At 35.7% G+C, this 27,372-nt stretch overlaps 1 protein-coding gene across 4 annotated transcripts in view; it reads left to right on the top strand.

Moving 5' to 3' along the window:
* LOC145287941 (beta-alanyl-dopamine/carcinine hydrolase-like) overlaps positions 1-27,372 on the top strand; it is a 151,134-nt gene that overhangs the window by 54,986 nt on the left and 68,776 nt on the right. The window contains exon 1 of one of the 4 annotated variants that reach the window (XM_080135898.1): positions 2,616-2,831. The exons of the other annotated variants lie outside the window; for them this stretch is intronic. The gene's annotated coding sequence lies outside the window, so the exon portion shown is untranslated. Of the gene's footprint in view, positions 1-2,615; positions 2,832-27,372 lie in introns of those variants that run through there. 4 annotated transcript variants of the gene reach the window in all.

The following is a 27,372-nucleotide window of genomic DNA, read 5'->3' on the forward strand; positions in this document are numbered from 1 at the left end:
AAATTCAAAGCTTCTCTGAAGGCTGCTGCGAAGAAGGTGGGCTTTCTCTACCGTGCTAGAAAGCTACTTACACCTGAAAGTATCCTGTACCTCTATAAGGCCACCATTCGCCCATGTATGGAGTACTGTTGTCATATTTGGTCTGGCGCATCTGCTACTAGTCTCTCACTCCTGGACAGGGTTCAAAAGAGAGTCACCAACATGATAGGTCCTGAACTGTCATCTAAGCTTCATCCTCTGTCCCATCAATGAAATGTTATATCCCTCTGCCTGTTCTACAAGTATTTTAATGGTGAATGCTTTGACGAACTACAAGTACTTGTACCCCCTCGATATAAATATCCCCAACAAACCTGTCAAGCAGCTAAATCGCATCCCTACACAGTAGAGATCCCTAGATGTAAGAAAGCCTTCTACTCCAATAGTTTCTTCCCCAGAACTGCTAGACTTTGGAACTCCCTTCGGGATTGACAGTCATAAGTTCAAGTGTAATGTGAACAGACATCTTGCTGCTCATCTCCCTTCATAATATTCCTTCGACTTATGTCTCCAGTAGTAGCTCCCTACTTCAAAGGGGCACTGTGTCTTGTTTGGGGTGGAAATGGAAAAAAAAAGAATAGATGTAATAAAAAAATTCAAAATGCCCGCTCTTGGCCAAATATCATGGTTTCTGGGCATACAATTTACTTATGAAAAAGGAATTATTAAGATGAATTAATGGTAGCTTTGATTGGTTATCAAAGGGGGTTGTGTCTCCCAGCCCCAACCACCTACCTTGATATAAAAGGAGCTGTAGATCATGTTGGGGCAAGATCAAAGTGTAGTATCTGTTCTTCAGATACTGCACTTCAATTTCTTGTTCTCTGTCAGGGGAGGAGAAATCCTTCACGACTGAGACAATTTTTATTTTTGTTCCTTTTCTCCACATTAAAAAACGACCCTGGTGTCTAACTCTGTCCCGTGGGGAGTCATTGTAAATAGGAACAAACAAAGGAAAGACATGAGAGCGAGAAGCATGCCATTCTGGTGAAGAGCTGACCAGATATTTACCCCTTAACTAATAGCCCAAAGCCTGTAATTCTGACCAAAAGTCACTTGAAAAGAAAAAGAGGAAAAGATACCCACAGCTTATGCAAAGAGAAAATACTTATTCGCCGTTCCCATGAAGGGTAACTAAATCGAAGTATTTCAACGCCAATTCACTGAGAGAATTAATAATAGAGAAGAAGAGAAAGGAAAACTTGCCCCTCACTAAAAGTTTCAGCAATTACTGCTAACAAGTTGGTTGTACCGTCGCCAATTAAGTGAGAGAAAAGAAGGAAAGAAACACATAAATCATTTCTTTGGTGCACGTTTATTTTTGTTTGTGATTTTTCTTTTGTGTACAGAAAAACTTTGTACAAATTATTTCAAAATCATCGTTAATTATCTATACAATACATATATATTATCCCCGAGTGGCTTCCAGGCCTTGATAAGTGTTGACTACCATGTAAAAAAAAAAAATTAACTATACAATACATACTCGTATATCTCAGAACAGACAGACTTGTTGTCTTTTCTTTCTTTTGGTGGCACCGCCGGGAAGCAGGCCAGTGGAACAATGTTCCACAGGCAGGCAGTTTTAGGAAAGAAGCTTTGTTCATAGACTCTGCATTTAGATTTAGATACAGATAGAAAGTTGGGGAAATTGTTGATAGTGATTGTAGCTAGTCCAGTGCGTTTTGTGAAAGTTTGGCAAAGGAGTATAGATTGGAGCTCAGATGAGTACTTGCTATGAGAATAATGATAGAGTAGAGACAGGCTTGCAATGTCTCTTCTGTGGGAAAAAGGTTGTAGGAAAGTGAAAAAGATATCACCTACTAGGTTTTGAACTCTATCAAGGCAGGATAGAGCACACCAAGCAGTTCCTGCCCATATGTGGAAACAGTATATCCATTTTAGGATTGGCTCTTATACAGATAGAGGATTGTATCAGCAGTGAGATATCTACTGGAGCAGTAGAATTATCCAACCGTTTTTCCAATGATCTTGGCAACAGATTTGATGTATGTGTTCCATTTCAGATCAAGACTGAAGGTCAGTCCCAGAAGCTTATCAAGACATGATGCTTCCCTAAGACAAAAGCCATTCATTTCAATTGGGGCCAGATGGTATTCATTGTGATTGTGATGAAAAGAGAGAAGCTTGATTTTAGATGCATTAAAATTAACCGGCAACGTTTTTCTCCATTGTGTAATGTTATGACCCTTTAGGTTGTGATCATAGCGTAGTATCTGTTAACTGTGGCAAGCGGGAGCAATGGTGAAAACATTATTATTATTATTGTATTCTTGTTAATTGATTTGAACGACGGATGGTCGCTGGATCAGTTATGATAATTAGAAGAATAAACAATTAAATTGCGAAAGAAATGATTGACGTGTGAATCGCAAAAAGAATGTGAAAATAGAAAATATATGTTAACATTATTTTGGGGTTTTGAATAAACAAATAACTAGGTGGATTAGATTGGTATGAGACACGTAATTAGGTGACGTAATGTAGTTAGTTTTAGAGAGATTCAGTGAGGATTGACCACCAGAGCAGACAGACGTCTACACAAAGGTGGACAGACAGCTAGGAGCGGGCTGTAAGAATAGAAAATGTAGAAACTGCAGATCCTGTGAAAACCATTTGAGACAACTGTAATAAATTTATGTTATAAAAATATAAAGAGTTGTTTTAATGGTTTCACAAATAAGAACAGATGTCTCAATTGGTTGGTGCTGATCGCTTCATGGTTCGTCACGGAGCAGCGGGAAGACACAGAAGAACTCTTCAAGAAAAAGGTATGAAGCATATATTATTCTTCTTACATATGAACTGTAAAAATATCCCGTGTGATAAGTCTGATACAACATGATTCAGTTTACACGTCAATATCATGTCCCCTGGCTAACAACATACATACGATTTATACGTTTATTATCTGTCTGTTAAAAGAACAATATCTTACATCCACTAGATAACACATGACACGTTTTAATATATCAATTGTACCACATGCTCAAGATCAGAAGAGAGAGGATCAGAAAGATTTTTGTTATTGCCATCTTTTGAAGTGTTGCCATAGATTGTGGTGTCATCTGCATAAATGAATGATCTAAGAATATGATTTGGAAAGTCATTGATGAAGATCAGGAAGAGATGTGAGCCCAGGATGGAATCCTGAGGAATGCCAGGATTGATTTCTGCCCATTGATGACTACTCTTATAAGCCTATTAGAGAGAAAGGATTTAATAATTGAGAATACATTTCCAGTTAATTCGTAGCTGGCAATCTTGTGAAGAAGACTTTTATGCCATACTCTAGCAAAAGCCTTAGACATCTCAAGGGCTATTGCTCTAGAAATGAAGCCCTTATTGAGAGATTCAATAATCCTGTGGATATTACAGTTAGTACATCAGCTGTAGATCTAGCAGAACGGAAATCATATTGCATGTTACTGAGTAGGTTATTTCTGCCGATGTGTTTGATTCACAGATTCCAACAACTTGCTCATGACACACAGGAAACTAATTGGTCTGTACTGAGAGACAGATGACTGATCACCAAAATTTTTAAATATGGAGCAGACTGATGAAGTTTTCCATGGTCTTGGGAAGCATTTCTTCTTAAGACAACGTTTAAACAGCTGTGTAAGTATGGGGGCTAGTTTCAGTTGAAGCATTTTGAGCACTATGATTGGAATGTGATGATTTTTTTTAGCACTATGATTGGATTTCCACAAAGTAAAATACCAGATTGAAAAGCTGGCGTGGTCTATCCTTCTCTCGAGGGTAGATGGGACCCTCTTAAGCTGTGGTAGGCACCCTGTCTAGTGATGGCTGTACTAATTTCGTGATGGCGAATTGTAGACTGGGACAAGTATTGAATCAGTATTGTGTCATATATGTTAAATCACTAAGAAAACAATCTTATGTATAATTTCAAGTGTTATATTCGTTGTTTTTTTAGGTGAAGAGGTAGAGGTGATAATTAATGGAAGTCATATTTTAGCATTGTGTGTGTGTGTGTGTGTGTGTGTGTGTGTGTGTGCCTATATATATATATATATATATATATATATATATATATATATATATATATATATATATATATGGGGGTAGCAGATTGGTCGAAGGGAAAATTATTCCCACCTCGCATTTAGGTAAAAATGCACTCTCGTAGAAATAACTGAATTCATTCAAAACGTATTGCAAAAAAAAACCCCCAGATAAAATAACATATATATATATATATATATATATATATATATATATATATATATATAAAATTTCAAAACCAGAATATATATATATATATATATATATATATATATATATATATATATATATATATATATATACTAGCAGAAGTACCCGTCGTTGACTGGGTTCAAAAACAGCCTACAGAAAATGGACTGTGATTGATAAAAGTATGATAGGTTATGAAAAGGGGGGATTGTAAAGAGATAAGTTTTGATACTCAAAGATTTTACCCTAAGCAAAATATGATGAAAGTAAAGATAATTTTCGCGAAAATATATTTTTTATATCAACTTTGTTTCCATTCGTAGCCAAGAGTGACCAACAAAATGATGTTTCCTTACAAAGAGAAAATGTTATATATATAATAATATAAATATACAAGAAATAAATCTTACTATAGTCAATAAAAGTTACTTTTATGGTAGAAAAGTTCATTGGTTTGTATTTTTAAGTAGTTTGTAAAAAAAGTTTTTTTTTAATTCACGAACCGATTTAAAAAAAAAATCAAAATGGCAGCGACTTTGAAATGGAGGAGGAGCACCTGAAAATTCTGTGTTAACAATTTAAGAGAGTTCCGTCAACGTAAGGAATATTTATAAACATATTTTAATGTTTTCCGTTATTTTGTGCTTGAGGAATATTCGATTATGGCATGTGTAGTTTATATAAAAATTCATTTAAGTAGTTATCGCCTCAAATTTCGTTTTAATTTCGGTTCGCTGAAATTATTTCAAGTAAAGAGCATTAAAAACTATTTCAAAACAACAAAAAAAAACATGAACTGAACTTTTATTGACTATGGTAACATTTATTTCTTGTATATTTATTTATTCGGGTAGTCGTTTGTTGGCCTTTTTGCTAAACACTCTTACGAAATAATATTGAGGAAATATCAAAAAACAAAGAAACAAAAACAGTTTTGAAAAATAATGAAGCTTTACTTACTTTAGTAAAATAATCTGAAACAGCAAAATGGGATATTAAAAAAGTAAACACGTAATTACTTTAGTTTTTTAAAGCAAAGAATCAATATAAATATGAATAAGAAGAAAATGGCGCCCTTTTCAAGCAGAACAGCTTCGTTTGAGTCTTACAGTATTGAACGGTGTAATGTAAAGAACACGTAGAAAGGGTTGTAACCAACTGAATTCCTTCTAGTACACTGACAAAAAAATGCTTAAACAGATATATAAATGAAAATAAAAAGGTTATGTAAATGTTTTTGAAAAGACACGTAATCACGTGAGCAGGATTCTTTCCTTCTTTTGACATGATAAACAGTAACGTTCTTATTTTTTATTATTTATCTATTTATCTATTTTCGAAAGAGTGCCATGTGCAAGGGGAGAAGGAAAAACAGAGTTATGCAAAATTTGTGTCGAGAATTGTCTTAAGTTTCAACTTTTTTTTTGGGCTTTCACTTTAATAAGAACGTGAATTTATGAGGTGAATTTATTCGGCACAATATGATTCAACTTAAAAAATGAATAAAAGCTAACGTGAATTAAGATTAAAGTTAAGGTGTTATTGTGGACCCTCACCCCTTTTAAAAAACCTTGTTAAACTTTGTAACATATTTACATTCTATAGAGGTCAGGCGCGAACGAACACCCAATAATTTTATTAGACCATATTTCTTCAAACTGAAACATAATTATCAAAGTATACTTACGCAAATAGATATGAAAAGTCTTTGTTAAAGTTTGTGCCATATTTCCATGAAGTACAGGCGCGAACGCAGACCCCACAATTTTATTATACCATCCCTATTTAAGTTGAAACATACTTATCAAAGTATTCTTATGTACATATATATCAAAAACCCTTGTAAACGTTTTTTTTTTTTCATTTTTTATTTCCATACTTTCGGAAGCAGGCATGAACGCAGACCCTACAATTTTTATGAACCACCGTTCTGCCGGATCAAACATACCCATTCCTGATCCTCAATACATCTTCTATCATTATACGTAATAATTTTTAAAAAATAGTCAACCATATAGGAGCCTATTCGTGACCAGACACACACACACACACACAGAGGCGTTCAGCTTTATATTATAGATATATAAATATATATATATAAAATTTCAAAACCAGAATATATATATATATGTTATCATTTCAAAATCAGAAAATATATTTCATTCATATGTTAATGTAGTATGTCTTACACATGTTTCATAGACTAGTAGAAGTTCACCAAACAATGCCTCAGAGACAGATATATGTTCCTCAGACAAGAAAGCAGTTGCAGAGTTGTTTTTTTTCCACTTAAAATAAAAAGGATATGGTGAAGGAAAAATATTGATAAAAGGCCAGTTTTTTCTATATTTGCATTTTGTATAATTCTGGCCCTTCTCCTCTTCTGATGAGAAGCATTTAGCTTTAAAATGCCATGGCATCGTATAATAAAGTTATATATAACTTTTATTTCTCATCTTTCATTTAATTTATACACGTGTGTGTGTGTATGTGTGTGTGCGTGCGTGTGTGTGAGTGGTGTAAGCAAATGCATTTTAAAGAGATTCTCAGATTATTCATAACCACAATGATTACGATTAAAGATTAGATAATAACTTTGTAAATAAACAATGCATTTATTTGAATACAAAATTACATCCGTGCTATAGAATAAGAGTTCCTATTTACAATACCCCCCACCCACACCCACGGGACAGAGTTAAACACCAGGGTCGTTTTTTAACGTGGAGAAAAGGAACAAAAATAAAAATTGTCTCAGTCGTGAAGGATTTCTCCCCACTGAGAGAGAACAAGAAATTTAAGTGTAGCATCTGAAGAACAGATGGTATTTATTTGCTCCCCCACCGAGCAAATTAGGCACAAGGCCGATTTTTAATGTGAGGAGTGAAGGGAGGGGGAAGGGAAAAAGGGGACCAGCTCCCGAGAGGTGGAAAATGGGAGCTGGTTAATGGTCAGGCATGTGGGGTTGCCCCCACATCTGGTCTTTGCTAGTCATAGCTAGTCATAGCTTGCAGCATCTGAAGAACAGATGGTATTTATTTGCTCCCCCACTGAGCAAATTAGGCACAAGGCCGTTTTTAATGTGAGGTAAAAACCAGCTCCCCTAAAAGTAGGCAAAAAGGGGGCACTCTGGTTACCAAAAATAATAATTGTCCCAGTATAGAGGGTTTCCCCTCCATTGACTGGTACAAATTATCTTAAGTGCAGAATCTGAAGAACAGATGGTATTTATTTGCTCCCCCACTGAGCAAATTAGGCACAAGGCCGATTTTTAATGTGAGGAGTGAAGGGAGGGGGAAGGGAAAAAGGGGACCAGCTCCCGAGAGGTGGGAAATGGGAGCTGGTTAATGGTCAGGCATGTGGGGTTGCCCCCACATCTGGTCTTTGCTAGTCATAGCTAGTCATAGCTTGCAGTATCTGCCGGAACAGATGGTATTTATTTGCTCCCCCACCGAGCAAATTAGGCACAAGGCCAATTTTTAATGTGAGGAGTGAAGGGAGGGGGAAGGGAAAAAGGGGACCAGCTCCCGAGAGGTGGGAAATGGGAGCTGGTTAAAGGTCAGGCATGTGGGGTTGCCCCCACATCTGGTCTTTGCTAGTCATAGCTTGCAGCATCTGTCGGAACAGATGGTGTTTATTTGCTCCCCCACCGAGCAAATTAGGCACAAGGCCGATTTTTAATGTGAGGAGTGAAGGGAGGGGGAAGGGAAAAAGGGGACCAGCTCCCGAGAGGTGGGAAATGGGAGCTGGTTAATGGTCAGGCATGTGGGGTTGCCCCCACATCTGGTCTTTGCTAGTCATAGCTAGTCATAGCTAGTCATAGCTTGCAGTATCTGCCGGAACAGATACTACACTTTGATCTTGGCCCGTGCATCGCTTTATTTGTGCATAAAATGCAGATTATTATTGATAACCACTTTTAGCAACCGAGTAAAGAATTCCAAACTAATTATTATCATGAAATGAGGGAGTTTCACTAATATGGACCGTTGATGCCAAAAGTCCTTTCAGGATTTCATACAAGTCAAGGATACGTCCTTGACAATCAGTTCAATAGGTAGGCTGTTACATCAACTATCTTGCTCTGCCGGGCTGAGGTATTTGTTTTGGGTTTCCCTAGAAGGTGCATTGTCTCATATGTTACCTTTTCTCTTTAAGAAGGGATAGTTTATGGCTACTCGCCTGAGGCTCTCCTACTGACTGCAGAATAATTTTTTATGGGTCCAGAATGCATTAGTTCTCGTTCATTGGTCTACTATCCCCACTTCCTAAAATTGTGCCACATCTTTGCATGGTGGGAGAAAAGTAAATATTAGTGTTGTGATGATTAATTGGAATCAGAAATTTAAAAAAACTGGAACTCCTAAAATGGAGTACTGTTGTCACGTCTGGGCAGGAGCTGCTCGGCGTGCCCTATCATGCCTTGATAGAGTTCAAAACCAGCTTCGAAACCTAGTAGGTGATGTTCTTTTCTCTTCCTTGCAACCTCTTTCCCACAGACGAGATGTTGCAAGCCTGTCTCTGCTCTATCATTATTTTCATGGCGAGTGCTCGTCTGAGCTCCAATTTATGGTTCCCCCCTTGCCTCAACTACCGACAATCACTATCGACAATTTCCCTCACTCTCTATCTGTGCGTAAATCTAAACACAGATTCCATGAACAAAACTTCTTTCTTAGAGCTATCTGCCTGTGGAACACTATTCCACTAGCCTGCTTCCCAACCGATTACAATAGGATAGCCTTCCAGTTCAATGTAAACAAGTTCTTGTTGAGCCATCCCATTAAATAATGCAAATTCTACCCCATCTACACCATTAACGATTACTACACCACCACCTTACATTCATTAACCCTTATCCTTGAGTTGCCTTCGGGCCTTGATAAGTGGTGTCTTCCTTATAAAAAAAAACTCTTTTGGGTATCGAAATCGACATCAAAATCTGAAAAATATGTGCCAATGTTCTGATGCTAAAAACGATTCTTTTATTTGTTTTTATTTAAAACTAGCAGTTCAGCCCAGCTTTGCTCGGTCCCTATGCACTGTTCATACCTTTATGTGCATATGTATATATATATATATATATTAAAAAGTTTGACTCATATCCAGGTAACTTACATCTAAAATTTCAAATGTTTAGACCCAAAATTGGTGGAGGAGTTTAGTAGAGTCTGCAAAGGTCAACTCTGTAAACTTTGACTTCTTGGCAGCCAAATTTTTGCACAAAAACTGATTTAAAAACTTGCTACATGTCTGAATACCCTTTATGTAAAATTTCAAATGTTTAAACCCTAAATTGACTGAATAGTTTACTAGAGACCGCAAAAGTCAACCCTTTGGAACTTTGTACCTCTTGACAGACAATTTCACTTTTATAGATATAAAGATTTGATTTTCCATTAAAAAGTATTAATGATGAAATGATAAATATTTATTGATTTTTAAACTACCAGTTAAAGTAAAATCGATAGATCACCTCTACACGTGTATTTTTACGTTTGTGAATTTATGTGCATCTATTACATGGATTTTTACGGTAATCTTGCTCCCCCCCCCACACACACAAATACACAAAAAACAATTCTATTTATAAAAGAATTTGGAATCAGTAATTGTATCAGAATCAGAAAAAAATGTTGGAATCGTCTCATCACGAGTAAATACTGTTGTAAAATGAACACTTAATCTATAACTAGTGCACACGAAATCCTTTATTTTACAGTGTAAAAGGCAGTTGTTTGTTTGTGTCAGGCTAAAAGTCAGAAACTACACAAGACATGACCACAAAGCTGATATATTCTTGTACAGCATTGTCTTGGACCAGGGACGTCCAGAAGCGTGGGGTGCTAGGGGTGCCTTGTATTCCTGTTTTAAAAGTGCCTTTTCCAGAGGAATGTATTATAATCCTGTGCCCCACTGAGACACCGTTTTTTTTTTTTTTTTCACTTGAGCACCTGTCCTGAAAAAGTTCTCTGCGCATCACTAACTCGAACAGAATATATGCATGTTTTATTTTTGTAATATTCATTCTTTTTGAGGAGAAAAATTAGTCGGGGTTAGAGGTGGAGTGCAACATTTAGAACAGATTTTCTTTTTTATTATCATTTTGTGTGAAACTTGAGCTAAAATGCATTTTCCTGGCCTTCGAGTTAGAATTAGTGTTGGGACGATTAATTGGAAATTGGAAAAATCATAACTGTTTTGGGTATTGGAATCGGTATTTTCCGATGTCAAAAATGATTCTTTTAATTATGTTTTTTTTTTTCAAAACTTATTTTTCCACTGCTGTTAGTAATAATAAAATAATGAATATTTATTGATTTTAAACAACCAGTGAGACTAAAATCTATAGATAACAAGTGTATTTGTTACGTTTGCAAAAATATACACACACATTACATGGATTTTTACAGTGATCCAAAAATAAACCAATAAAAAAACAACTTTATAACTAAATATTTAGAGGTTTTAAAAAAAGAATCAAGTTCGGTAATTGTATCAGAATCAGTAATTTAGAATAGAATCTGTAATTGAATCAGAATCAGAAAAAATATTGGAATCATCTCATTACTAGTTAAGATCAAAATGTAGTATCTTCTATCTTGACTGAGTAGGGGAAGATGGGAGAGAATGAAAAGAAGTAGGGGGATTGAGAGAAAGAGCAGTTTTAAAAGAAAGACATTACACACTTTAACTCTTCTATTTTGTTGTCTATACCCCCTCCCCTCGGGCAACACCGGATAGCTATGCTGGTTACACTATAAAGACAGAGAAAATAACCTGTATAAAGACCGGGACTTCCCATCAATAAGCGTGTGCTCCTAACCAACTACCTGTCTCACACAGTCAACGAAATTATCTCGGATTGCGTTACCTATGGAGAAGCAATCGATGTACTGAAAACTAAAGCCCAAAAACGAGATATTTTCTAGACACCTACTTGCGATCGCGGACAAGAATCAGGAGAAACATTGGACCATTTCCTTAAGAGCCTTCCGACACTGGGCAAAGATTGCAACTTCTGCGCAATGACGGCATTAGAGGCCCAAGAGCAACATATTTTGGACGCCTTCATTAACGGCTTACGTAATGCTCAGGAAAAACGTCTTCTTGAGAATAAAACCCTTACATTTAGAACAGCTTACAAGCAAGCCTATACCTTCGAATGTGCTTTACATCAGTCTAGTTCTTATTTACAGCCAAACACTGTGGGCGCCGCACTTAACCCACCTGTTCCTACTGCCCCCCACTTATGATGATAGGCCGACGAAGCTTCAAGAACAATCGATCACTGCCGTTTTTAAAAAGGACACCTACCATTTATCTAAACACCTACGAGTTTCATGCCCTGCCAGAGATACTCGTTGTCATAAATGTGGAAAACTTGGTCATTTTTCAAAGGTATACAAGTCTTCTAAAACCCTATACAAAACCACTTGTCAAAATACATCTGTGACTTTAGAATTTAAAAGAGAAAAAAAAAAAAAGAATAAAATCAGTAAATATAAAAATGTTTATTCTTAATGCAATCGAAAGTATGGCCACTGAAATACAAAATTATGTTTCTCTATTCTCTGAAAAGCTACAAAATCTCAAACTCGGACCAAACTCGGACTTGAATTCAAGCACTTTGCTCAGTGCAGCACCCACCTCATCTTCACACTCCATCAACTTAAACGACTCTCTTCAAAGAATATTTCAGGATCCTCCTCATTTTCTTTTGTTTACCTTATTCTTCTTGATCACAACTTATGGTGAACTCATAACAACTACTACCAATCCTTTTCACACTTGTATGCTACTGTTACACATGCATCCTACTATAGTCAGGCACATATGTATCTTGCTATATGTAAACAGTCGTACCTGTGTATTATATTCACTGCACCCATCTGTAAAGAGTTAATCTATAATATAAATCTCACTTGTCTGTTTAAATGTATGTATGTATAGGATTGATATGTAGTTTGCTTGAAACATTGTGTGGGATAGGTATGTAGTAAAGATTTAGAAGGCTGCCACAATGCGAGGAATGAAATATAGTCGTTGTTGGTAAGAGAAGACGAGAACAAGTGGCGATTTACAAATCAATAAGTACATACATATATTTTATATATACACATATTTATTCAGTTGTATTAGGTAAAATGTCTTGTTATATCTGCGACAAATTCCATTATTAATTTCGGAAAAATTCCTTTTTCAAATGGTAAGCGTAACAGATCGGTTCAAAGCATGCTAGATGATGGAGCGGAAGTTGGTTAGCTATGTGGAGCCTCGGAGCAAATGTGAGTAGGGGATTTATGTATGGTATGATTAGGTAATTAACATGTTTATAATTTTATTTATTTCTGTTTATTTGTCTTTTTTTTTTTGGGTTTGTAACTTGTTGCTTTAGCGTGAGCTTTTTTAATTTTGTATGTTTTCTATTTTGTTGTCTTTATCATTATTACTATATTTATTTTTTTTCTGCTGGTGTGTGCGGTGTCTACATTTATCTGGGTCACTTAAGTCGCTAGTGGGCAGTGTCCGGTCAGCTATTGAAGGATAGTGTAGGGGTGGGATGTGAGAGAAGAGGTGGGTGGGGTGTGGGGTGATGCGCTCTCGGTCGGCAGCTGGGTGTTTAGGTTAGTGTTGCCAGGAGTAGGAAGATAGTTGGGGAGGGGGGAATTGGGATGACATGGTATGTATGTATGTGTGTATGTCTGCCTAAAACTTTGGACAGATGTTCACAAGATCAGTATCATTCCGAAGCTCGACCCTTCGGACGACAAATATCAAAAAATTGGCCAAAAACATTAATTCCTTCACCCTCGGCACTTTTCTACAGGTAGGAGTCGCTTTTTTTACTGATATTTTCAAAAGTCATCACCTCTTTTCGATTGACTAGCCTTAATTTAAATATTCGTCACTTCCGGTTTGGTGATGGGCGTAACAGCCAAGATATCACTTTTGTTTTTCACATTCTTTTCCTCCTTTGTGGTACAAGTTCGAGTCTGCCTGCCTACTATCACTTTTTTTTTGCTCAACACACACCTCCAAACATTCGGGCAACACCGGGCACCCAGGCTAGTATACTCTAAAACAACTAATCAACTAACCACTCGATTACTAGTTATGAAACCTAGGGAAGAGATAATGAAATACCAAGGTTTCATGTACAACATAAAAAGGAACAAATCTTAGGTAGATCTCCATTACTATAATTATAGGAGCAACCTAACTCATGTAAAAGAAATCCAAAAACTACATGGTGAATATTCTCGATGAACCTAATGCAAGAGAGATACAAACAATTACACTAAAAGAGATAGTTAGAATCTTAAAAAGACCCCTCGGTTATAATGTGTGAGATAGTGAGTGAATGTTTGGCATCCGGTAGGATACCCTATCCCCAGCTAGAACAAAATATAAAAAAAATAAAGTAGAAAGTGGGCCTTGAATTTACTTTAAACAGCCTTGTAACTCTTGTCGTCCGTTCCTTAACACCAACCCCTCCATTCTCAGTGTTGTCCATTCCTTAACACTGAGCCCTCCATTCTCAGTGTTGTCCATTCCTTAACACTGAGCCCTCCATTCTCAGTGTTGTCCATTCCTTAACACTGAGCCCTCCATTCTCAGTGTTGTCCATTCCTTAACACTGAGCCCTCCATTCTCAGTGTTGTCCATTCCTTAACACTAACCCCTCCATTCTCAGTGTTGTCCATTCCTTAACACTGAGCCCTCCATTCTCAGTGTTGTCCATTCCTTAACACTGAGCCCTCCATTCTCAGTGTTGTCCATTCCTTAACACTGAGCCCTCCATTCTCAGTGTTGTCCATTCCTTAACACTAACCCCTCCATTCTCAGTGTTGTCCATTCCTTAACACTGAGCCCTCCATTCTCAGTGTTGTCCATTCCTTAACACTAACCCCTCCATTTTCAGTGTTTTCCATTCCTTAACACTGAGCCCTCCATTCTCAGTGTTGTTCGTTCCTTAACACTGACCCCTCTGTTCTCAGTGTTGTCTATTCCTTAACACTGACCCCTCCGTTCTCAGTGTCGTCCGTTCCTTAACATTGATCACCTCATTCTCAGTGTCCACTGTCCGTTCATGATCGCCTTGACGTCCAGTCGATTGTTCCAGACCAAGCAAGCAACCCTGAACCACGCCACATCTAGAGTACCTGTTCCAGACCTCAAGACTTTGCTTCCTCTCTGTATGGTTGTAAGACATTCTCCAAACTAGACCTAGTTAAGGCTTACCATCATATCCCAGTAAATCCGGCTGATATACCCAAGATTGCGGTAACAACTCCATTTGGAGTGTTTGAATTTTTAACTATGCCTTTCAGTTTAAGAAACGCGGCTAGTAACTTTCAGTGCTTCATGGACGAAGTAGTGCATGACCTTGGACTTCGTCTATAACTATATAGACGACATTCTCGTGGCAAGTGCCTCACCTGAGGAACATGTCACTCACCTCCGCCTACTATTCAAATGGTTTCAGCGATATCAGGTGAGAATTAACCCTGGTAAATGTGTTTTCGGTGCTTTGTCACTAGTTTTCCTGGGCCACATTATCAGCCCAGACGATATATCTCCATTACCAGAAAAGGTGAAGGCGCTACAAGACCTTCAACCACCCACTTCACTTCGCCAACTAAGGCACTTCCTCGGTCTGTTAAACTATTACAGATGCTTTATCCCACACTGTGTGGATCTCCTAGCTCCTCTTTCCGACCTGTTACGTAACAGGAAGAAGAAAAATGAGCAAATCTCACTTACTGAGATTCAGCTTAAAGCTTTTAGTGAAGTGAAAACAAAACTGGCGACAACATTTACTTGCACATCCTGTACCTGATGTCCAGTTTTCACTGATTGTTGACGCATCAGGCACAGCTGTAGGTGCAGTGTTGCAACAGCAGCACCAACAACAGTTACAACCTCTCGCATACTTTTTGAGACAGCTGAAACCGGTAGAACAACATTACAGCATGTTTGGCCATGAAGTCCTGGCAATGTACCTTGCAGTGAAACATTTCCAACATTCACTCGAGGGCCGTCAATTTGTGATCTACACTGATCACCGTCCGCTTACATATGCACTGCGTTCTAAGCCAGAAAAATATTCTCCCCATGAAATGCGCCACTTGGATTTTGTTTCACAATTTACCAGTGATATCCGACATATCTCAGGTGAACAGAATGCAGCGGCAGATGCTTTGTCCCGTCTTCCCATTAATTCTCTGTCCTCACCATCGGATATCGACTTACAGCAGATGGCCTTAGATCAGCCAAGTCTGGACAAGTTGGATCTGTCGTCACCTGAATTTGCAACCTGCAAGTTCGCATACCGGACCATGCCTACCTCGGATACGCAGATCATTTGTGACACTTCAACAGATTCACCTCAACCACTTGTTCCATTGACTCATCATACAGTTGTTTTTGACGCCCTACACAATCTGGCACATCCCGGATGCAAAGTCACAGTGAAGCTGATTACAGCTAGATTTTTCTAGCCAAATATGAGGCGTGATATCACTGCCTGGACACATTCCTGTGTATCCTGCCAAAAGTCAAAGGTGCACAAGCATATCCGTGCACCCCTTGGAACATTCACCACCCAAGACGCTCGGTTTAGCCATGTTCACATCGACCTGGTTGGACCCTGGCCGGTCAGTCAGGGATTTACTTATCTCCTGACCTGTATTGACTGTTTCACATGGTGGCTTGAAGCCATTCCCTCACAGACATTTCGACTGAGTTGGTAGCGCGAGCCCTTATATCGGACTGGATATCGTGTTACGGAGTTCCCATCACCATCACCACTGATCGTGGCATACAGTTTGAATCCCACCTCTTCCAGGATTCTAGGAATCCAATGTATTCATACTAAAAGTTATCACCCTGCTTCTAACGGGATGATTGAATGCTTCCATCGCCAATTGAAAGCAGCATTACGTGCTTAACCTGACGAACAGCGATGCAACGAATATGTACTGGTTGTCCTTCTTGGCTGTCATGCTGCTATCAAAGAGGACCTGGGATACTCTTAAGCTGAACTTGTCTATGGAGTACCTCTATCGCTGCCAGGCCAAATGCTGAGCCCGATAGAGTTAACAACAACTGATTCAGCTCTGTATGTCGACAGACTGTGAGCTTATTTTAGTAAGCTCCCACTGATGCACACCCATTAGATCTTCGGTCCCAAAGGACATTTCATCTTAAACTCATGTTTTTCTTAGAAAGGACGCCGTAAAAGTCCCCTAACTTCACCTTATACTGGCCCTTATCACATGCTTTCACATACTGATAAACTTTTCACCTTAGATATCAGTGGTAAAAGAGAAACTGTCTCTATTGATAGAGTAAAAAAAGCCTTTCTTGACACAAAAACATACGAGCCACACATTCCCTCTACTTACCCACAGCATCAAGATATGCATACACCTGAAGTAAATGTTCCAAGTGAAGACAATTATGTCACCACTACATGTAGTGGTCGACGGGTACATTGGCTGAAGAGACTGCAAAAATTTTGTATTTTGTTTTCCCTTCTTTCCAAAAAAAAAAAAAAAGAAAGAACGTTCTATTATAAAAAAAAAAAAGATGCAAATATTCCCCAGCTTTTCACAGAAAAGTAAGAACATTTTTTTTTCCGTAAAAATAAATAAAATAAACTGACATTTTTATTTTTCGCTATTTGTTATGCTACCTTTTTCTCTGTCGGCTTTCAGCCTAAGCAGGGGGTTATGCAGCAGAAACAAATGGGACTTTTTTATTTCACAAGTCAATGCCTCTCCCCTGTGTTATTTGGCCATATACTGACCAATCAGGGGTGTGGCGCATTGATCCTTTTTCTCCCCTAAGGAGATCGGACAGCTTCCGGTTTGAAGGAAAAAATTCTTTCTTACCGAGAGAGAGATGCCAAGCGGATCGGACCCCTTTTCTTTGCTCTCTCTCTCTCCACCTCTCTGTTATTTCATCTGGTATCAACGATTCCCACTGGGAATAACTACCGCGATAGCCTCAGGTAGCCAGAGTCCAGCTTTTACCCAGGGATAATATCTCCCTGTGAACATTCGCCTGAATAAACCTTTTCTTTGTTACATTTATTGAAGTTGTATTCGTTGTATCAGAAGCTTGTGTTGAATTATTTATTTTTTTAGATTGTGCCCCAAAAGCACAAGCTCTAAACTTATCCCTATTTAGTCCTTGCATTCCATGATTAGTGTTTCTAACAAAGAGGGAAGAGTTGCTGTTTTCTCGTTTGGTCATTGTTTTAAGTGGGTAGAAGTAATTGAATTTTCAAGGTGAAGGCCATGCAAGATGCAGGTCTTCATTGGCTTCAACTAGCGAGTGCTTACAATAAACAGAACCAATATTATCATCAAAAGTGTGACTTTCGCCTTTTCTGTAACCTTTACTTTTGACCTTGATGCTTCCAAATTAAATCAGCTTTAAGTTATACAATGACCGATATGTTGACCAAATTTGGGACATGATGATTGGCCAAGCAATGTGGATATTAGACTGTACACAAACAGACGGATGAACGGATAAACTCGACCTAAAACTTCCTTGTTGGAGGTAAATATCACCAGCATTTTAAAAAGACCTAAAAAGATAGGAATTTTTCATGAATGAACATGTGATTTCAAGTTCATTTGACATCAAAAAAAAAAAAAAAGAAAAGAAAAGAAAAAAAAGAAAAGAAAAAAGAAAGCTAAGTAGGAAAATAACCTGGTTTTGGTTCCCAAAATGACTTGCATATGTATGTCTTAATATGTATAAGAACTATGTCCTAAAATGGAGTACTATTGCCACATCTGGGCAGGAGCTGCCTATCTTGCCTTGATAGAGTTCAAAATCGGTTTCAAAACTTAGTAGGTGATGCTCTTTTCTCTTCCATTCAACCTCTTTCCTGCAGAAGAGATGTTGCAAACCTGTCTCTACTCTATCATTATTTTCATGGCAAGTGCTCGTCTGAGCACTTGTCATGCCCCCCTCCCTTGCCAAACTTCCACAAAAAATCACTTGACTAGTTACAACCACTATCAACAATTTCCCCCACACTTTATCTGTGCCTAAATCTAAATGCAGATTCCATGAACAACGCTTCTTTCTTAGAACTGCCTGTCTGTGGAACACTGTTCCACTGGTCTGCTTCTCAAACGATTACAATATGGTAACCTTCAAGTTCGATGTAAACAAGTTCTTGTTGAGCCATTCCCTTAAATAATCCGAGTTCTACCCAATCTACACTATTAACCATTATCACCTTTCATTCATTAACCCTTATCCTTAAATTGCCTTCCAGCTTTGATGAATGGTGACTCCCTTGTAAAAAAAAAGTATCTGAATCCGAAAAATTGTGTTCTTGTTTTGAAATAATGAACTGAACTCTTGAAAATCAGTAACAATATAAGAATGCATAGTTTTGAAGAATTTTATGTACCTCCTCCCTTTTGCAATGACCAAAAAAAAAAACGCTTGAAATATTTTCATTCAGTTGTTACCAACTTTTCTGAGAGCTTGTTCTTGTGTAGAATAGAGTATTACACACACCCATTCTACATTCAATCAGCAGAGATTTCTAGGTAGGATGTGGAAAGGGGTTGCTTTTGAATTGTTCTTTCTAATATATTTCTAATTACATAATTTTTTTTAAAGATAGGTTGGCCAGATTTTCAACTTCAGACCTAAATAATATAACAGTTTATGTTGCGTTTTCATTGACAGAATGTTCTTTTACACGGCTTTTGAGAAAACATGGTTCAATATGTAACAACAGAAATTTTGTGCATTTTGTGAATTTCATCAATCAAAGAATTAAGAGATACTGAGGAAGATGCTGAAAGAAAACAATTCTATGAAGTCTGAAGTGATGAAACGATAGAACAATATGTATAAGAAATTGATGAATTAAGAGAAAACACAGAATCTCTCTCTCTCTATCTATCTACATATATATATATATATATATATATATATATATATATATGTAGATAGATAGAGAGAGAGAGATTCTGTGTATCACTTTTTAATAGGTAAATCGTAAAATCGTAACGCAACCGTCTCCCACAAACCTTCTAGCGATCCCTAGCGAATGTCTGTGTAAATGTATTAAGGAAAGCAAAGTAATGCTACAATAGCTTTTATTGTAAAATATCAATAGTTCATTCTGGATAGCCATTTCCCTTTCTTTAGCATTGCTTCATGTTATTAAACTAGAAAAAAAATTGCAGTTCATTTTAATTTTTTTGCAGATACAATTAGTCTCATTTCGAATATTTAGTGCATCTTTTCAATGTTTTATTTTGTGTTTACAATGATATTTGGTTTCTCTACCAAACGACAATCACTTGTACTCAAATATAAAACAACAGACTAATCTGATTGAATTCCTGACTGTACGCAGAAGGTTAAAGTGATAAAATGAAAAAATATATTTATTTATGGGCTGTTATCCTTATCTTTATAGTTGCTGTTTCGTGACATTTTGGTCAACTATTCCTTTGGCCGTTGTCAGGTTGTTAACGGCGATGGGATAGAAATACTGAATCTCTCAACTGTATCTTCAGCAATTACTGCCTTCCATAGTTGTTGTCATCTCGCCACGTTTTGGCCAACTAATCCTCTGGCTGGCTTTGGGTAGGATTAAAATCCCTATCTTCAGACAATCTACAGCCTGGGACTGTAGAGATTCAACGTCTCTATCCACTGCGATGAACGTAGCAACGTTTATTTTATGTATGTTGTGAGATGTTGTATAAAGAATTAAAATATATTGTGGAAGATGGTGAAAGGAAAAAAATTGTATGAAATCTTAAGTGATAAAACAATATGTACTTATATGCATAAAAAATTGAGGAATTAAGAGTGAAATAGATAAATAGATAGAGATTGCTATATATATATATATATATATATATATATATATATATATAATGTAAGTCGGTCAATTTAGCTCTTATGTGTAGATCATCGTATAACGATTTGATCACTGTCTGACTGACGTAAATGAACACTTAAAATTAAGATGTCTAAAATTCAACGTTATTTCAAGCAGTTAATGGTAGCCGAATGGATTAGGTCTCCGCTAATCGAGCCAGAGATGTCTCGTGATACGGGGTTCGAATCGTTCGACTGGCAGTAATCGTGACACCCTGCACTGAAGATTCCCGAAAGGATGAAACACTAGTGTCTGTAGGTATTTAATTATTATAGTAGAAAATAATTATATATATATATATATATATATATATATATATATATAACTACTTAATTTACTCACATAAAATTAATATACGAAAGTATAGATTTATGTGTAAACTTTAAGTATTTACTTCAAAAGAGCTCAATACGTAGGTAGAGCTAGTTAGTAAGTTATAAAATGTATATAGCGATTAAGCTACACTGAATATTCCGCGTTTCATCCACTCTAGGATTCTTCAGGCTTATGTGCATGAAGAATCCTAGAGTGGATGAAACGCCGAATATTCAGTGTAGCTTAATCGCCATATACATTTTATAACTTACTATATATATATATATATATATGTATATATATATATATATATATATATATATATATATATATATATATATATATATATATATATATATTGGTTTTCGTTAATTACTAAGGAGAGAGAAAATGTTGTACATATGTATATTAAACAATGAATGTGTAGAGCGTCGATAGGATGGATAAAATAATCATCTCTTTAGACGTGTGAAATCTCACATATTGTCAGGTTGAAAGAACTTTCTTGTAGAGAAGATAATAATATCACACATACATTTGTTCCTCTCAAGAAACAGAAAGGTTATACGGTCATCATGTATTTGGTGTTAGGTGTGTGATATTTTAATGGGTGCATATATTCATATTAACTGATGCTAAAAAGTCTTTATACTAAGCCGATGATACTTGTGAGGAATGGACATTCAGAGGATTTCAGTTTGTACAGAGCCAGTTCCAAGTATTGAGAGAGAATCCTGAGTGAGTTCTAGAAATGACTGAAGCAGTTTACAGACTGAAAGTTAAAAAAAATAAATAAATAAAGTAAAATAAAGATGATGCTATAAAAAATTAAAAAGAAAAACAAAAAAAAAAAACTGGAAAAGTGCATGATATGACAATTTGAATTATTTGGACTACTGTTCTCATCTTGAGTGTTATTTGCACGTTTCAACCAATGTATTCCTCAGGTATATCTTGGTAATCTTTCTGTTGAACTCTGTACGAAATTTTGAATGGAGCCTTTTATGTAAATCATGGGGGTGTTAAACTCTCATTCCATCAGCCATGACCAGGTAGAGGTCTTAAGTAATTCACAATTTTATTCCTAGTATTGCCCACTGAGGACTTCAACCTTCAGAAGATTGTCACTTGCAACTTAATTTTATCTAATACTTTATGCCATGGCTTCTTGCAGACTGATTCCCGAGTTCCACAGAAAGATTCCCAAAGTTAAATGATACCGCTGAAGCATATCATAGATTGCATCAGCTGAAATATTGGGCGAATAACATTCAAGATGAGAACAGTAGTTGAAATAATACAAATAATCAATCCTCATCTCAAGAATTCAGAAATATAATGAGGTTGACAGACTGTTAAAAATCAATTTATCTATCTATCTATCTATCTATCTATCTATCTATCTATCTATCTATATATATATATATATATATATATATATATATATATATATATATATATATATATATAAGCTATCCTTCTCAACGTCTGCTAACTTAACAAATACTGGGGAGCACCGGAAATCGTAATCACCTAGCATCGTTTAAAAATGAAACTGAGAAAGAAAAGAACATCAAAAATAACGAAAACAACAACAATGTAAATAAAAATGAAAACAATGGTAGAAAGGATCATAACAATAGTGACAACCACAACTACTATAACGAAAGTAGAAACAGAATCAATAGTAATAGCGAAAATAACCGGAAAAAAAAACAAAGAAAAACTCAACCACTTTAGCAGTATGGATTAAGGAATTAAAGGAAAATAAAACTGAATATAAATTAAGATGGTCAATAATTGATAAGGGGGAAAATATAAACCTAGCAAATCGAAAAGATTCAACCTATGTATATTAAAATCTTACCATATACTAATATCAAAGGAAAAATTATCAAGCAAAAGACTAGATTTAATGCACAAGTGTTTGCACAGAAACAAATATTTAATTTCACGCACTAGAGCAGATTAGGAAGAAAAAAAGATGCAAGGGAGGTAATCCTAGATAAAAAATGATACCATGAGAGTGAACTCCCCTGCATCGGGTAATATAATACGAATTCAAACACTAAGCAAAAAAACAATATTAAAATAAACATGCATAAATATAGGAATAAAATTATATAAAATTATATGATAATTGGAAAAAAACAAATAGGAAAAAGCTGGGAAAATTAAAACAAAAATAAATAATTAATAAATAAAAAATAAAAATACAAAAGTATGGGTTAAAACGGAAAACTATCTTTACATAACACCAAAAGATGGAGGAAGTGAGGAAGCATGGTTGTGGAAATCTTTTTACCCGAATACGATGTCCAGCATGTTAAAAATATACCATTTGTTGTAAAAATCTAATGGATAAACATCTGAAGAAGTTGGTGAGGACAGGATATTTTTATGGAAACATAAATCGTAAAATTGCCAACTCATTAATGAAACAGCTGTAATGGAAAAATCCAGGAAATAAACGAAGGTTATAAAAAAGAAAACGTGAGTCTTTGAATTTCAACAAAATTTTGCACTATATATGCTCTGTCCCTATTCAATAGACACATTGAGCTTAACTCTAACGGTGAATGGTTTTAAAATAACAATCTAGACCCGTTAAACGAAAATGGTATACATTGAAAGTAACGACATTTCAAAAACAAGCTTTAAAATATATATATATATATATATATATATATATATATATATATATATATATATATATATATATATGTATATAAATTTAGTTGTTAAATTTAAATTCTGAAATCAAAATACAGACACATATATTCGAGTTAAGAATTTATTGTTTGACAAAATGGATATATAGAAGGGGTTATATTAATTTCCTTAATCCATGGATTTTCAATAATGGCTCACATCATCAGAGGAAATGAAATGCGGTTAGCAAAATGTTGAGCTGTGAAAAGCTTTTCCTTTTTGGCTAGGATCACCCTGAAAGTGTTACCTCTAGTAATATCTATCAGGATTTTCATCGGATTTTAATCTGTGTCTTATCTCGCTTTTATATATATATATATATATATATATATATATATATATATATATATATATATATATATATATAAAAGGCACTTTGTCTGTGTGTGTGAGTTCGTTCCCTATAGACTCCATAACGACTGGACCGATTTTTGAAAAATTTCACACACATGTACTTTATGTGCCTGGGAGTGTTTTTAGATAGGTTTTGTATTGGGATACCTCTGATAAGTATAAAAAATTCGATAATCAAAAAAATCTGATTAAAGAAGAAACAGTCGAATTTTGGTCAAAGTTTGGTCACTTTTATGCAGCCTACAAACATAATTGCATTCTATAAGTTTTATCCCCACACAAACAGAATGGCATGCCCTCTAAAATCAACAGTAGGTTCTTTGATAAGACAGAGGTGCGTTCAAAATGAACGCTTCTGTTTAGAGTATAATTGGGCCGTTGTAATTGACTTTTGCCTTTAAAACTTAATTCAAGTCACTATATAAAATTAAAAATAATTTCATACAATCAACAGTAGGTTCTCTACGTTGCAATGCAGACTACAATTAATTGTGGACTGTCATCACGGGGAGGCATGTGAAGCTTTCTCACAGTGCACAGCAATGAGTTCCTGACTAGAGCAGGCAATTAATTGGTGTTATTGACAAATGAGCGATTTCACCGATTTCGATCACAATAAAAGTATTAGAAGTGTGGAACATTTGTTAATCCTCTTTAAATCCCTAGCAACGTCGGGTCGCCCTGCTAGTAATCTACAAGAGTGATTCCTAACTTTTATTTACAGTTTTCTTGTTTTAGATTTCATACAATGTTTTTCAAAGGTTTATAGAGCAAGAAGTTTCACGATTTTCATCACAAGTGACAGAATTCATGCTGATCATTGATAATTGTTCTTACAAATGGTGGGATGGTGGTAGGGAGTGCGTGTGCGGTGTATGCTTTCAAAAATTGGGTGAACAAAAGCTAGGCACAAGGTTTTCTCTATTTTTAGCATTACTCATTCAAATTGTCATGTTTTGTATTTTTGTAAACTATAAAATTCAACAACGTTAATGGTTTTGTTATATGTGTATCAAATAGTGATTGAATCGTTCTTTGCAAACATATTAGGTCGGTGCAAAAGTTTTGCCGGTTTTAAAATTTAATCTAGAAATTGAAAAACTGTTTTTTAAAATCTTTATTTGTAACAATAACGACATTTGCTCTTCATAACTTGATTCCATCTGCCAACGAACTTATAAATGTATTGTTTGTAAAATTCTTTAGGTTTTGGTATGAAATATGAATCTAACTCATTCTCCTCTTTTAATGCTAATCTAAGGCTATCTAAATGATTTGTAATCTTCGAAATAAGTGATAATCTTAGGGAACTAGAGTAGGAGAATATGCAGGATGGGGCAAAATTTCGTAACTAAATTTTACTTAGAGATCTTTTGGCCAGTAGTGCTGTGTGAGAACGAGCATTATCATGATGGAAGATGACTCCCTTTCTGTTGACTAAAGATGGTCGTTTTTTGGGGTCAACATGGGTGAGAATGTAAGGAAATATGAATGATGCTTTGATAATCTGAGAAAAAAAACATGTTATAAATTAAACATGCTAATATGTTTAAGTAATAACAGTATACATAAAATAAATTACGACGGTTTTGCCCTTTCTAAAAAAATACTTTTACCCTGAACAGATAAGTTCAAATAATGATATTCCGGAGTTTGTAGTCCGGTTTAGAGTGACCCGATACATTCTGAGAAATTGTAACAACTCATCTTCAGTTTCGCTTCTGTCATAGTGGTTGTCGCATGAATCATTATCATCATCGTCATCATCATCGATTTAACATCTATTTTACATGATGGCATGCATTGGACAGATTTAATAAAATTACTTCTAAAGTACTCTATCTCTGGACCAGGTCTTTATTTATCCCTTTTTCCCTCTGGTCCATTTTTATCACTTCTTCCCATTGTTTTCTTGGCCTTTCCCTGTAAACTGAACCTTTTACCTTGACTGCTAACCCAAGATCACTTATCTACTATTTTATTGTAACCATACCAACAAAGTCTCCTGTTCTATACACATCTACTGTGCAGACTTAATCGTCCTCTGTGGTTATCAAAACTAAACCCGTCTTTAAGACTTATTACACATCCATCATATCATTCTCATATCATTTCTCTGCATGCAACACATGTCCTCAACCCTTACTGGCCAACTTGCATTTCCATACACAATCACCCTGCATATACATTACTGATTCTAACTATTCTCTTGGTTGACAGTGCTAATACTCTATTGGTTTGTAATGGCAGAAGTTTCCTGAACTTACTCCATCTGCTTATAATTTTTACAATCACACTAGCACCTGCTTCACCCTGTGCTCCAATGGTTCTCGACAACCTAAATATATGTAATCTGAGAAATTGTGGTAGTAACTCATCTTTAGTTTCACTGCCATCTGGTTTTCTTAACTCGCTTAGACATATCTATGAAGCACGCTGTTGGATGGAATGGAGTGGAGTGGTTGTTATATGACTAATTGAAAATTCTTTGTAGAAATTTCTGATATTGTTTAGTTGTAAAGTGAGTTCCATTATCTGCGGTAATTGTATGACTAATACCAAATCTTACAAAGACTTTGTACTTTGCAGTGTTTTTGTGTTTTTGCGTGTAGGTTTTCTACTAGTTGTGGGACAATTTCAATATTTTTCCAGATTCTGATACTATTATCTATTCTATTTTAAATTCCCGATTCTGATACAATTATCGATTCCGATTTTTTAAAAATTTCTAAATATTTAGTTCCAGAGTTTTTTTGTTTTTTTTTTCTTTTGTAATTATTTAATAATTATTTTGTTTTCAGATTGCTGTAAAATCCCATCTCATATGTGCATATATTTTTACAAATGTGAAAATACACCCTTGGAGTGACCAATAAATGTTAATTTTATTAGAAGTTTAAAATCAATAAGTATTTACCATTCTTTTCATTAATGCCAGCAATGGAAAATTAAGTTTAATTTATAAAACTCACTATATCTGTCTGTCTGTCTCCATTTTTTCAAACTGCATTTTCTCTGAAATACATGGTCACAGAGTGGTGTGAGGTGGGTCAAATGATTACATTTTTTATGGACTATGATTATATATATATATATATATATATATATATATATATATATATATATATAAAAGCAGGTGAAAATAGCTACTAAGGGGTAAAAATTAAAAAAAATTGGAACTTGGCAGGCATAATTCGACAAAATGCATTTGTAGCCATGCACAAATCTATCTATCTATTTATCTATCTATATATATATATATATATATATATATATATATATATATATATATTATCTATCTATATATATACATAAAAGTGAAAGCGTGTGTGTGTGTGTGTGTGTGCGTGTGTGTGTACATTTCCCTACGCAATAACTTTGTCAATTTTAAGCCTACAGATTCGAAATTTGATATACAGGGTACTGAGATTTTGGAAAATTGATGTGATTGGTTTTCGGACAGAAATTTGGCGATTAAGAGGTCAAAGTTCAACGATTTGACCTTTGAGAACTCTATCAAACTCCTCCTACAATTTTAGGTCTAAACACGTGAAATTTTAGATATAGGTTTCTTGGACATGGATCTAACTTAATAACTTTATTTGAGCCCTAAACAATAAATGTTAAGGGGTCATAATAGAGGTCAAAGTTAAAAAAATTGATCTTTTTTTTTTTTTTTTTTTCTCAGCATATACCTCAAAACACCCGGGAAACGCCGGACACCCATGCTAGCCTATCTATAAAAGTGTGTCTGTCTACATTTCCCTACGCAA

Source organism: Euprymna scolopes, chromosome 11 (assembly GCF_053919585.1).
Source record: "Euprymna scolopes isolate OS-2025 chromosome 11, ASM5391958v1, whole genome shotgun sequence".
Classification (NCBI taxonomy): Eukaryota; Metazoa; Mollusca; class Cephalopoda; order Sepiida; family Sepiolidae; genus Euprymna; species Euprymna scolopes.